The following is a 15,632-nucleotide window of genomic DNA, read 5'->3' as shown; positions in this document are numbered from 1 at the left end:
AGAATGATAGCATAATTTAAAAAAATATTACATTAGCTATTTAATAAATTTTTCAATCATTGTTTTTGATTTATTCTCTGTGGTTGACATCCAGCCTTGAATTGTTTGACAGATTCTCTGAAATAGGATAATCATTGTGTGTGCTTCGAATTGGAATAGTCTTCTGTCTCTTTCATTCTAAATCAACCAGTAGGTGATAGAAGCGATGACATCCCAATTTTTCTTGATAATTTCTAAAGAGATAGTTGTCCTTGCCAGCTTTACCATAGATCATTTATTGATGAGGATGTATCTGTGATATGAAGTTTGGAGGTGACTGTCTACCAAATGAATGAAGCATAACAAAAAGAAATAAATAGATGATTTGTTGATTTAGGAGTAGCACAGCACATTGGGCTATCAAATATTTGCTGAACATTTCTCCACAGGAGAATTTCAACAGTAAAGATTCTCTTATGAAATAGGAGCCAAGTGAAGACCTTCATTTTCTCTGGAATGGGGACATGCCAGAATTTTTTGACGAATGCTAACCAAATACCTCCATTGCTAAGAAAATAGTAGCAATCTCTAATTGAGAACCACTCACTAACAGTCTATTTCCATTTTGCTTTATCTGGATTCTTTGTTAGCATTATAGTTTCTATGCAGCACCTGAAATCTTGAAGAGTGTCTTTCAAGATCATGATAGTCTCGTCCCTAAAAATGCTGTTGACATCCGATAGACTTTTGAATTGTTGCACCAAAAGGGATAATTATGTTTGAGAGGCCTATCTTCACAGTCCATTGATCATATTAGAGAGAGACTTCCTTCCCATTTTCAAGCTCAAACTGAACACTCTAGTAGAGGAGCTTACCCTCTTTCACCACACTTTTCCAGATTACTGATGCAAATTTCAGATGCTTTCCTTTCATCCGGCTTGGAATCTCATTGTGATAATACAAGCTTTTTATTAGAATCCTCCATGCCCAGCTGCGATCCTTGTAGAAACTCCACTAGCATTTGTGAAGCAGACATTTGTTTAGGAGATTTAAATTAATAACTCCTAATCCTCCCATTATTTTTTGTCTACAAACCTATTTTCAATTAACCAAACAGTGAATTTCTTTGCATTGTTTATCCCTCCACCACAAACAACTCCAACATCTCTTGTCAATTCCATTTAAAATTTGTTGAGATATCAATAGTGAAGACATCCAATAGATAGGTATCAAATTGAGCAATGAGTTTACAAGTGTTAGATAGCCACCGAGTGAGAGGATGTTACCTTTCCAGCCTAACAACTTCCTCTCCATCTTCTTCTCTAGAAATCTCCAATCATTCACTATTGGTTTGCGGTGGTGTAGCAAAGATCCCAGGTAAGTTGTTGGCAACTTTGATAGGATGCAACCAAAATTTGTGCTAGAATTTTGCTCTCACTCTCTGGAATTCCAAAAGTACAAAGATTGCTTTTTTGATAGTTGATATTTAGGCCTGAAGCCAGCTAAAATGCAAGGACAATGTACTTTAGAATAGAGGCATGGTGTCTGCTTACATTGCTCATCAAAAGAGTGTCATCTGCGTATTGAATGCTCAAGATTTTTCTAGCTGTTGAATCCGGGTACCCAATTTCTGAGATTAGGTGGTTTGAAGCAGCCATTTTGAGTACTCGAATAAGTACATCTACAACTAATACAAAAAGCATTGGGGAGATAGGGTCACTCTGCTTTAATCCCCTTCTGTTTTCGATCTAATTTGAAGGTTTTTTGTTGATAAGGAGGGCCATCTTGCTAGTAATCAGAATATTCTGAATCCAGATCCTCCATTTTGAGCCAAAGCCCCTAGATTCTAGTATGGTGAGGAGGAAGGACCAGTGACCTTGTCGGATGCCTTTTGAAAGTCGATTTTGAGGACAAGTCCCTTCTGTTTTGGTTTATAACAATAGGAGATGGTCTCCATTGTAGTTAGATAGCAGTCTATGATTTGTCTTCCTCTAATGAAGGTTGATTGCGAATCATCTACAAGCAGATCCGCAAATCTAGATAGTCTGATTGTTAGAGTTTTTGTAATAATTTTTAGTATTCCATGTAATAAATTTATGGGTCTAAAGTCACATACTTGCAAGCTTTCCAATTTTTTGGGACCAATGCAACATAGGAGTAATTTAGTCTATTAAGATCTATTTTTTTGGAGTGCAAAATATGATCACAAATATGTTAAACTTATACAAATGTTAAATATTATATATTTTTAATGAAGCAAGTGGTTTTAGTAATATATAGCAAGTATAAATAATTGTTGAAGTTCTTTAAAGAACACTTGATGTAAAAGTCGCCACTAAAAACTTCAGGATAAAAATCTTGGCTGTGAGGTGGGGTTTTGTTCGTACCAATGTATCTTCATGAACATTAGGAAGTATATAGATGTTGAATTGCAAATCTATTATTTTTTATTAGTAGAAGCGATGATTGTTTTGTTGGATTTGACTCCTAATATGACCTAATTATCACTTAGCCATGTTTAACTCTTTAGGTTAGCCATATGTCCTAAATCAATTACAGTAAGTCTAATTAATTAAAAAGTTCTATTTTTGATAAGACTTAGACCGGAAGTTCAATTCTAATTAGGATTAAATCTTTTGATGGGATAAGTGTAGATATAAATAGAGGTGGCCTGATCTCTTTTCTCCAATTCTCGAAGGGGTGTGATAATTTCCATCGATCATCCATGTTAAGGACGGTGAGGAGAGAGAAGATCAGTCACCCATAAAGGAAGACCAGACGCTCTGTGAGCATGTGATCATCATATTGATGAGATGATGGCCAACATATGATTTATTTATGATTTTAATTTTTGTATGAATATCGAAACACGATTCAGGCATAAAGGAATTAAATTATCCAACATGTGGTATCAGAGTATCGATTTCATGCTTCATATTCATATAAAAATTTTTCCAACGAATTTTAGCTTATTTTTAAAAAATTAAAATCAATGTTTTATATTTTTGAAAACTAAATCAAGGTTTATTAATTTCTTAAAAATAAAATAAAAAAAAGGAGTTTTTTGTTTGGGGCCGGCCGCATAGGCCGACCCATGCCATCCGGCAAACGGGGCAGCGGCCACGGCCGCGGCCATGCCAATGATGGCGAATGGGGCAGCGAACCGATTGAAGGGGGTGGTGGCGACGGTGGCTGGATCCACCACCGCCCGCAGTATCTTCGGTGCAGCCGCGTGAACAACGGCTTGTGCCGCAGTGGTCGGAGCGACGACGGGTCTTCCGCTACCCTCCGACAAGGGCGGCAGGCTGCCGCCCTCCCTGCTAATCTCTAGTGGTCGAGAAGAATAGGGGCGGCCGTTCGGCGCAGAGAAACCACCCAAGTTTCTCACGATTGGGGAGGAAGATGGGATTTCGGGTTCGGATCCAGATTCAAACCCATGTAGATCCAAACCCATTAGGTTATCGAGTTTCTGATTTCAGATTTTGGATTTAACCCATTAAATTTTGGATCAGACCCGTTGATCCAATTTTATTTTAAACTATTTTACAAATAACCCCCTGAAGAACAGTTTATTATAGATAGATTCTATAATTTTCTGACAGACTATAAAAAAACCCTTCTCTTATCTAGGATTTACGGTTTAATCCTCTATTATTAAGCTTTTTGGTAAAACCGCGGTATCTTTTTCGTTTTACATCCAATTTGAGCGATTTTTAAACCATTGGACTTGTAATGACTTGAGAAATATTTTGGTTCAATTCTCATACATGATAAAATATTTAAATAATTTATATATTATTTATTTGATAATTTTGCTCACTATTAAATATTCAAGTGTATTTTCATGTAGCCCCAAAAGGTCCGCAGCACTCTATGGATGTGGGGTAGCTGAGCCATCAAGGAGTAATGACTTTTTCTCTCATTATAGCTTTGAAATTGCATAAAGGTGTATTTGTTACAGTTGATCCAAAGGTGACTGTAGTTTGATACAAAATTAACAGTAAAAAGTTGACTAACTTGAATTGCATAAAGATGGAGAGTTCTACATCCAAATGTGGGAATAATCTCAAATTTTTATAATCATATTAGTTAATCACAAAAAATATAACTAATATGATAGATCACAGTTTAAACATGAATTATGTATACATACCATAATTATTGCTCTTGCTTATATATTTCATATTATTGTTGGTTATGATTTATGTGATGCATATTTTGGCATTATTTATAATATTTAAATTTATAATTAAATTAGTTGCGATACTTATTGTATGCTATGATTCTTGTCCAAAGATATTTTATAATTGTATAATAAGTATTATTAGCAGAATTATGTTATGGAATCTGCATCATGATCATAATTGTGAGCATGTTCTTTTACTTACAGTTGTTATCCCTGCTTCACTCTCGTCGCATCTATCTAACATTTTCACACTAAATGGATCGAATTATCCTGATTGACATGAGCAGCTTCTCATTGTTTTAAGATGCCTAGACTTAGATTTGACCCTTCGTAATACTCAGTCAGATCAATTTATCCCCACTAGTTCTCCTAATCATAAGAAATTATGTGAAAAATAGGAGCATTCTAATAGATTATCTCTCATGATTATTAAGAATTCTATAGTAAAAGATATTAGGAGAGCTGTTCCTGATAACAAATTGGCCTTTGAATATCTTTTCTATGTAGAACAACAGTTTATCAGATCAAATAAAGTCTTAACTGGTATCCTAATGAACAAGTTAATCTCTATGAAATATGATGAATTTTTAGGAGTGTGAAAGCATATTATGAAAATACGTGATATAGCTAAAAAATTGAATGATTTTGGTATGACGGTATCTGAAGATTTTTTTTTCTATTTGTTCTCAATTCTCTTCTATCTCAGTTTATCTAATTTAAGATTTACCCCAACACACATCAGGAATCATGGGCAATGAATGAACTCACTCTCAGGGTGTGCAAAAAGAAGAGAGATTGAAATAGAAAGAGATCCTAGTTGTTCATGTAGTTTCACAGGAGCATCCTAAAAGAAACAAAGTGAAGAAAAAAAATAAAGGAGCCAACAATCCACCAAAAAAATTTTTCATAAATTGAAATGTTTCTTGTGTAACAAGGAAGGATATATCAAGAAAATTTGTGAGAAAAGAAGGAAATGGTTAAAAAAAAAGGATATTCTCTTATCACTTATTTGTTTTGAAACCAATTTCATTGATGTTCCTTCTAATACCTGGTGGATTGATTCGAATGCTGCAATTCATGTTTCTTATTCATTGTAGGGATTTCTTTCAAGTTGGAAGCCAAATGATAGAGAGCAGTGGATCTTTATGAGAAACTAGATGAAGTCCAAGGTCATTTTAGTTGGAACCTATAGACTTATTACAGACATCGGATTTCAATTAGATCTACATAATGTCTTTATATTCCTTCAGCATTTAGAAATTTAATTTCTTTAGCAAAACTTGATTTAAAAGGTTTTTCATTTACTTTTATAAATTCAAGCTTTAAATTAATAAAAATTTCTATTTTGGTTGGTACTAGTGTTGGGAATTATGTTCCAAAGCCAATCATCAGTCTGTTGACGGTTGAGCTCATTGTTATAATTGTACATGATTTTTAAATAATAAATATTATTTAGTTTTTCATCACTTTGTACATCTTTTTTGAATTCTTATGTTATGATGAAGTTCTTAGGATTATTTCAATCGATATAGGAGGATACATTATTTAGTCCTTAAATTTAGTTCACGATCAAATGATATGCTATTATTAGGACGATAGCTATATCAAGTGTAGATCGTTGTGTGCCATGTGTGTTGGTTGTCCTCTTAATTAAAGAGTGTGGAGACACTGACATCACATACAAGTGAGACGTAAGTGTACTCTCACTGAATGTGACCAACTACGGAGTACTCGACTGTCAAGAGTAACTCGTGAAGGATATGAAAAGAAATGTCCCTCCAATCTGAGATCACCATAATAACTTGCAAGCAACTCAATATGCTTTAGTATCAGACTATCTGAATTTTTAATTCAGTGATGAAAGATTTTTGGATACAATCAAGTACTTGTGAAGTCGGTACGTGAATCAAGATGGAATTGGTCCCTCCGAATAAGTAAGAATTAATGCATCAGTGTATTTCAATTCAGTAAAATCTCGATCGAAATAATCCATGCGATGGATTTGAAAGTATGTTTAGTAAGTACAAAATATTTTGTTATTATTTTATACATTAAAAAATAAAATCTAAATCACTAAATCAAACCATATGTTCGAGCTAATCTATTAGCAATTCTATCTCTAATTACACCCATCTCTCACCGAGATGCCCTTCTCCTCTATCAAATTAGCAAATTCCTTCTGTTGTGTCCTTAATTGGTTGAACTTATTTCTTAATTGTGTATTGTCATAATGCTTCTTGCTCTGTGCATCAAGTGTTTTTCAGGTGCGATACCATGCAGGCTCTAAGAAGGTTGTTTTGAGCCTATTCCCTTTAATGGCCTCTTCTTCCATAAGTAGAATGAACTATTTTTCATCATCATTTGTTCATATCACAGCAGTAACCCTACCCATGTCAACCATATCATTATCATTTTCATTCACATCTGTAGCATCTGCCATCTAATGAAGAAGAAAAGTTAAAATAGCTGCAAAGCACACATACAACAAAAATGTGCATGTCGAATACAGAATCAAAATTTATTAAAAATACAATAATAATCTAGGCAGAAATCAATCAGAATTTGTCATGCAAAGAACACTAAATGATATAATAAACTGACTTAACAAGGTAGAGCACCCAATAAGAGAACTCCTCATGGCAATGTACCAAAATGTTAGGCGAAAATAGTTGTGATAGATGCCACAAATATGACATCATCTTGTAAGAAATAGGCATAATTCCAATGTTCCAAATCATAAAGTCAAAGCATTCAAGAATATATAATGAGAAATTTGATATCAAGAACAATTCCTTCCATAATAGGCACACTTATATTGAAAATTAAGAAGTCAACATGCTGAACAGCAAATAGATATTCTAACTTCATTTTTTTTTTTTTTGTAGCGGCCTAGAATTCCATAGTCTAAACCAATTACCACCATTTGTCCAAGACAATGGAATACAAAATTCACCTATACAAAGCACTAAAGCAAGGCAACCATAAGCAATAAAACCACATCAAACTCATAAACATAACAGAGTTTTTACATCATCCAAATCAAGGTTTGCCATCTTGATACCGAACCCATATAGGTGACATCTTGGTACAGTTCAATATGACCATTACAGGGGTCAGTTCAGCACAAAAGTAGAAAAACAAAAGATTTCACATAATTTATTTTCTCATGCTTAGAGCATATGATTTTACTAATAATCACGAAGCATTGAACTTCCAAAAATTTGGTTCTGGTTAAGTAGCAAATTTGATGGGAAGGCTACCCAAAGCCAATAATTAACGTCCCGCCAAATACTGAACTCTCTAAGAAGCAAAACTATCAGGACTACCAAAATGATTCTAAGCGAAAGGATTTCTGCTTGCGCCACTTGTCTGTCCAAACACAAACTGGGACCAAAGGGCTATGATAGACCACCCAAAGTTGCAATGCATAAAAGGAAAATGAAGCCTGAATCAGGGAAACTAAAGAAACATAAATACAAACCATTGGAGAAAACAAAAAAGAAAAATGAAGAGGAGATGAGTCTTCATGTTCTTTTTTTTATTGTTCCCAAATGGATAGTTCCAATCAAAGTTTGCAATATCAATATCAGACATCATACTTGTACCATATTGTTAATGCTAGTATGCTTGATATAGGGTTGGTTTGGTGCATCACCACTCGGTACACCCCTTGTACTGGGTATTTGTACAATACTAGTATGGTTCAGTATTGCTAGGGCTGGAAATGGGCCCAAGCCTGCTCGAGGCCCGTCAGGCTAGGCCAACTTTGGGTCACGCTATGGGCTAAGTTGGAACAAGTTTAAACTGGGTTGGAACTTAAATGTAGAGCCCGTTTTTTTTCAGGCCAGCCTTGGGTTCGTCATTGGCCTGGCCTAAGCTTGGACCCAAGCAAGGCCGAAAATGTAGCTTGAATTTGGGCCCAAATCTATTTGTTTTTGTATGCTATCATTTGGAGAGAATGATAAGGAAGTAAAAGACAAATTAGAATGGGTTTTGCTAGGAATGATGTAGCATATATCATTTACTTGTTTGATAGGAGAGAGCTCAGTTTCTGTCTAACCCATTTATATGTAAACAATATAAAATATTAAACTTTAATCAAGTTCGAACCAGACTTATTTTTGGCCCAGATGGGTAATTCGGGATGGCCCAGATAGGTTCGAGTCAGGCCCTGGCCTTGGTCGAGCTAGAGCTTGGGCTGGGTAGGGCTCAAGGCCTGAATTATCCAAAAATTTTTGACCCTAAGCCCAGCTCGAAGTCCCAAAAAGATTTCGGGTTAGGTTTGGGTAGAGGCATGGCCCGGCACAACCCAGCCCACTTCGAGCCCTAAGTACTACCCAGTTTGGGGTGATATGCAATGGCGTTACCAACCTTGGTTCCATCACATTTAGGATAGATTACTAGTTATTAGTATGCGTGTTGCCATAGTCCATAACAACAAATTCTGCATAGCATTGCAGTTACCTGCATGCACTTGCAGCAAAAGAAAAAAAAAAATCAAATATGTATACTTTCTGGGAATATGTGTAAAATGCTATCACCATTCAGTAAATGAAAATATATTGACTAAAAGAAGATTCTAGCTATTGTTGGATTTTGAGGATCAAATTTGTGATCATGTTGGCCTAGATCTCATTTAAATAGTGATTGTCCCAAGTCACTGAGCCATCCATTACATAGGCAGAATGACATGGTGATTAAATTTAATGCTTCCCAATGTCGCTATAATCACCTTATTTGATGCACATCACTTTTGGATTTTAGAAGAATGCTTCCAAGAGAGGGATGAAATGAGATACAATCTCAACAAAAGTTTAAGATAAAATTTAGGATGATGCCATGTCTGAAACATAAAGATGAACAATTTTTTTTATTTAATAATAAAAAATCCAAAAATAGTCGAAAACATACCAGCAATTATGCTAGAACTGCACATAGAAAATAACCGCACAAATTAGGAACCAAGTAATATACACATAGCAGACCATATGAAACAAACAAGCCATGGAATCCTGCATATATATTACCCTATAATCTAAAGATGATAGCATTACCTAATTAAGCAACCACTAGACCTCAGAAGGCTTCTAACTTCTAATGGTACCTCAATGATCACTCTATGCTATAAAGACCTTAAAGCCTTCTCCTCCAACCTAAAACAATTAAATCCTTCCTTGAATTAAACATAATCCTAGCCCGAAAGACCTCTTGAAGCAGGGCACATGATGAGAAACCAGGCATCAAACATTTATATTAGAGAGGGATAGAGAGCAGTAACAAAGCGAAACACCCAAATTCTATTTCTTTTAAAATATCGCATGTTGGTGCACTAAATCGATCTCCAACCACATGGCGTCATCATATGAGATTAGGAAATTACCAATCTCGGAGCACCGATAGTGCCTTCATTTCATGATTGAATGTTGAGATTGATTATTTGCTGACCTGAATCATGGTGCCATGCATGATCGAGATTATTGGTATCTCAACTGATAGTAGCCTCTCTTATTCTGGTCTTCTTTCACCTCGATTATTTATCGAAGTAGAATTGTCAGTCTCCTTTACTTCACTCTGGTTGTTCATCGAGGTGAACCGCTATGTTTCCTGCCATCATTCGCCACAACTAAGTCCTAGCTGGCCACGATCTTGTGTACAGTTGAAAAAATCGGCCAGGCACGACCCCACTTCCAACTTATATACCCAACTGTACACCAGCTCACTTATAGGTGACTCTCAAACCACCTTACAAACTCCTCTGACGGCCTAACAAACTCTGAAATGACCTCTTCAACCCCTCTATAAATAGAGGGTTAGAGATCCTCTATCGGTAAGTCCTACTCTCTAAAACTAAGGGAGAATCTGTTGGTAGAAAACTCGACCAAAATTTTGGTTTCTACCTAGTCCTCCTCCAATTCCACTCGATCTCTCTTGCTCTCCCACTTTTTTTTATCCCTATTCTCAAAGCTCGAACTAACTTAAGCATCGGAGAATCAAGAACCAGAGGAACCCCATCCAATTTCTTGATTGGTTTTGCATATTAGAGGAACTCCCATCGGATCACAATGATCACTCTAGCCCAACCTCATTCGATCCGTCCTACTCCGGATTTTAAGCCTTGCAGTAATAGATTGGCGCTAGAAGGAGGGCCTATGATTTCTTTTATGAAAAAGATGGTTAAGGCACGAGCTCAGCATCCCTCTTCCTCCACTTTAGAAAGAAGAGCACCTGAGGTGCCACCACAGCAACCAATTACTGTTGATCCTCAACAGTTCAGTCTCCCTATTCAGAAAGTCCAAGCCCTGACAGCAAACATTCAACAACTTCAAAAGAAGGAGCAACAGTCGAAGGAAGCTCCTCCTCTGAATGCTTTGTCTCAGCATAGCCCTTAGCCAGCTCATCAAGATGAACACCACATTAATGAGGCTGATAGTGAATTTACCCCTAATACTTTGAAAGTTTCAAGAGGGGGTGATCTGGAGCACAAGATCCTGGATCTAGAAAGATATTTGATGGAGATCCAAGTAGGAGGTCGATCTCAGAATAAAGATAGTTTCAATTTCTAATCTCCTTTCTCTCATGAGATTTTAAGTGAACTGATCTCAAATCGGTTCAAGATATCCGCCATCGAGTCTTTTGATGACTCTACTGATCCATTGGATTATATCGAGAGTTATAGAGCCCTCATAGCTTTATAAGAAACTTCTAATGCCTCATTATACATTGCCTTTCCTGCAACCCTCAAGAAGATAGTGAGGGTGTGGTTTTTTGAACTCTCGCAAGGATCCATTTCTTCTTTTGAGCAACTCGAGAGGCTGTTCATCACTTACTTTGGTACTAACCGACCTCATTTGAGATATAGTCTTTTCTCTGTTCAACAATAGGATGGAGAAGACCTCCAAAGTATGTGGCTCATTTCAACACAGCCACTCTAGAAGTAAAAAATTTTAATAAATCAGTTTCCATGTCTGCTTTAAAAAGAAGATTCCGGACCAACCGTCTGATCTTTTATCTAAAAAGAACTTTTCAGACACCTATCATGAGATGCTCAATCGGCTGCGTAAGTACACTCAGGCCGAGGAGGAGGAAGCTATATTAAGATAGATAAAGAAGGACAAAAATGAGAAGAAATGGTTGAGAGAAAACAATGAAGTACAATAAGCTAAAAGCCTTAATTGATTCCTAAAAAATTCAAGGTCAAGAAGTCCACCTTGGTGTTTTGACTCTTATGCCTCTCTATCTGCCTTCCAAGCTCAAATTCTAATGAAAATTGAAGGAGAAGGATATCTCTGAAGGTCTGATCCTTTGAAAGCTCCTCTGGAGAAGAGAGACAAGTGAAAATACTACCCCTTCCACCAAGATCATGGCCATGATACCAAGGAATGCAGATAGTTACAAGATGAAATAGAGGCTTTGGTGCACCGACGCTACCTTGATAAATATGTCAGGCTGGCCAAAACCATGAAGTACAGGCCTCCAGTAGAAGAAACTTCTAAGGACCACAACTGACCGATTGTTGGTGTTATCAACATGATATCCGGCATCCTACCTGGCACTAATAACCCATCTCTGAAGTGATAGAGAACTGAAGATGTTATTTTATTTTTTAAGAATGATGTAAAAGGGATCCAAATCCCTCATAACATTGCTGTTATCATCTCTATGATGATAGTGAAGTACAATGTAAAAAAAATTCTTGTTGATAATGAAAGTTCTGCTGATGTATTGTTCTATGATGCTTTCTCAAAAATAGGTCTGGTCGAGTAACTTAAGCAGGTCGATACTCCTCTTGTCGGATTCTTAGAAAATCCATTGATGGTCGAGGGGAAAATTACTCTGCCAATCATAATAGGACAGGAGCAAAAGCAGTCAATGATGTGGCTCACTTTTCTGGTGGTCAGAGTCCTATCTGCCTATAATGCTATTATCGACTGATCTGATCTCAATGCTCTTAAAGTCATTATCTCTACGTACCATCTACTAGTGTATTTTTTGACCAAAGAATTGGTGAAATGCGTGGCGATCAGATGGTGGCTCGATAATATTTTATGATTTCTACTAAAATAAAATAACATGCAGAAACTATGCTAGTTGACATACCAGATGCATTAGATGAGCTTGAAAAAGTCTGAGGTGAACTGATAGAAAAGCTTGAAGCCATTCCTTTGGAAGATGATCCAGGAAAAATGGTTTAGATTGGTGGAAACCTCAAGTCTGGTTTAAGAGATAGAATGATCAAGTTTCTATGAGCAAATGCTAACATCTTTGCCTGATTGGCTTCTAATATGCCTGGCATTCCTATTGATATGATTATTTATAAATTAAATGTGGATCTAAATTTCAAATCAGTTTAGTAAAAGAAAAGAAGTTTCACCCCAAAAAGATAAAATGCCATCGATGAGGAAGTTGATAAGCTTTTAAAAGCGAGATTCATCAGAAAAGCTCATTATCCAAAATGGATAGCTAATATTGTTATGGTCAAGAAGGCCAATGGCAAATGGAGGATATGCATAGACTATAAAGATCTCAATAAAGCATGTTCGAAGGATAATTTTTTGCTATCAAGGATTGATCAGCTATTAGATGCCACCTTATGTCACAAGCTCCTCAGCTTTATGGATGCTTTCTTAAGCTATAATCAAATCAAAATGACTTTGAAAGATGAAGAAAATACTATCTTTATCACTGAAAGAGGTTTGTATTGTTATAAAATGATACTTTTTTGTCTTAAAAATGCAGGTGTCACATTCCAACATCTCGTCAACAAAATTTTTAAGCAACAAATTAGCCAAAATATGGAGATCTATGTTGATGACATGATAGTAAAGAGCACCGAAGAGGACTGGCATATTATCGATCGAAAGAAAATATTTGGAAAACTTAAAAAGTATGAGATGAAGCTCAATCCTAATAAATGTGCTTTCGAGGTTGGCTCAAGTAAATTTTTTGATTTTTTTATTAATCAAAGAGGAATAGAAGTAAATTTTGAAAAGATTCAAGCACTACTAGAAATGAAGTGTCCGACCTCTATCAAAGAAATCCAACAGCTCACTGGGCAGGTAGTAGCCCTTAGCTGATTTATTTCTAGATCAACTGAAAGATGCCTTTCATTCTTCAAAATATTAAGAAACATCAAGAATTTCAGTTGGATAGAAAAATGCCAGATTGCTTTTGAAGATCTTAAGAAATATCTTGGCTCTCCACTTCTTCTTTCTAAGCCGATTGAAGGTGAAGAACTATACATGTATATTTTCATCTCATCCTGTGCTGTCAGCTTGATTTTTATCTGAGAAAAAATAGACATTCAAAGGCCTATCTACTGCATCAGTAAATTGCTGCGAGATGCAGAGATCCAGTATAAAAAGATCGAAAAGATGATATATGCTTTGATCACAGCAGCTCGGAGACTTAGGTCTTACTTTCAAGCTCAAATCATTGTAGTATTAACAAACCAACCGCTTAGATCGATATTACAAAGAGTTGACACTTTAGGTCGAATCGCCAAATGGGCTATTGAACTTAGTGAATTTGATATCCACTATCGATCCGAACTGCAGCTAAAGGTCAGGTACTAGCTGATTTTGTTACAGAGTGTATTGTCCCTAATGATGGATCAATCCCAGCAAGTCCTGAAAGTAATAATTTGTTTTGGATCCTACATGTGGATGGAGTCTCAACTTCCTAAGAAAGTGGTATCGATTTGATTCAGGCCAGTCCTAAAGGGTTCATAACTGAGCAAGCCCTAAGGTTCAATTTTAATACTTTCAATAATGGTGTTAATTATGAAGCCCTAACAACGGATCTCAAGATAGCAAAAGAGCTTGGAGTCAGAAATTTAAAGGTTTTTACAAATTCACAACTTATCGTCGGCCAAGTCTAGGGGCAATTTGAAGCTAAGGACTCTACTATAGCTCGTTACTTGCAGAATATCAAGGAACTGTCCAAAACTTTTGAAGAACTTGAAGTGCTCCAAATTTTGAGGTTAGAAAATGTTTAAGCTGATGCTCTATCATACCTCGCCACTTCAGACCTTTCTTAACTAAATCAAAAGATACTAATTGAATAGTTGGATAGGCCTAGTATTGAGATACTCTCTATATTTCAGGTCGATCATAAGCTGAGTTGGATTGATCCCCTCATAGATTATATATCTAAAGGAGTTCTGCCTAATGATCCAATCAAGGCCAGAAGTTTTGATCGCTGTCGTAGGCGGTCAAGAATAAAAACCAACTCAAAGTATATAGATAGGGTGAGTAGGGATCATTTCTATGGGGATCTAGGGTGATTATCTTTTTCTTTTAAGAAGAAATAAAAAGAGAATTGATTGTAGAAGGATTAACAAGAAATAGAATAGCAAAAAAATCAAAAGTATAAATTAAATTATGAAAAAAAATAATTCAAAGAAATAATCCAGAAATTTTGAATCCACCATGCAAAGAGATTTATTTTTTTTTCTATATTATAATATTTAATTCTTGTAATTATGGTATTAGTATAGTTTATCTCTAAGGGATACGAACTATATCAGTAGATCACAACTTGTTCTATTGGAATATAAACTATATAAATTCAATTACAAGATCTAAGATTCAATCTAACATACCACGATCTATCTCTTCAAAGCACGTACCGTATCCAAAGATCATGGCACGTCAATAGAGGATATAGACCGTGTAGGTTGGATCAATACCTCAAAAAAAAATAAAAAAATATGAAATAAAAGTATAATTTTATTGCATAAAAATTAAATACAAAAAAATAAAAATAAAAACCCATTTACAGGCTTAATCATATTTCTGGATTGAAGGGATTTAGCTACGCATCAAGCTCTCTAGCTCCATAATCTCCTAATATTTGATCCCTAAAGCTCTTTAAATTTTTTCTCTATTCTTTCCTTGCTTTTTCTCTAATTTTTTTTTCCTTCCAAGCTTTTTCCTAGACTCCCTATTTATAGGTAATTTTTTTATATTTTTCTGATCACAAAAGGAGTCCTAAAACCCTTAAAAAATGTATTAATCTTCTAAAAATTTTTCTGACTGTCGGATCAAGCTTGGACCACCTAGATCAGCTCAAAAATCAGAGTTATAATCCTTATCAGGGTCGGATCAAATGTCAGCTGTCCGATCTTGGTTTTGATGAAGTTCTGTCCGATCATGCAAAAGAGTCCTTAACACAATCGGGAGTGATAACAGCCACTGGATCACGTGATGGATTACTTCTGGATTGTCGGATCGCACAAATGAGTCCTATTCAAAGTCGGCAACGAGTCTGAACCGTCGGATCTGGATCAGATTAAATCTCAATCGTTGGATCGCACCCAAGATCTTTCTCTCATTGTGAGCCGCACTTGTGGACTGCGCCCTGGCTCTGTGGATTGACCGATCGGTCCACCGTGCACCGGAGGTAATATTTTTTATTTTTTTAGGATATTTTAGCTCCATTTTCGCTCCGATTTTTATCTGAAAAATTA

This window comes from Elaeis guineensis, chromosome 5 (assembly GCF_000442705.2).
Source record: "Elaeis guineensis isolate ETL-2024a chromosome 5, EG11, whole genome shotgun sequence".
Lineage (NCBI taxonomy): Eukaryota > Viridiplantae > Streptophyta > Magnoliopsida > Arecales > Arecaceae > Elaeis > Elaeis guineensis.
This window is presented reverse-complemented; position numbering follows the sequence as displayed.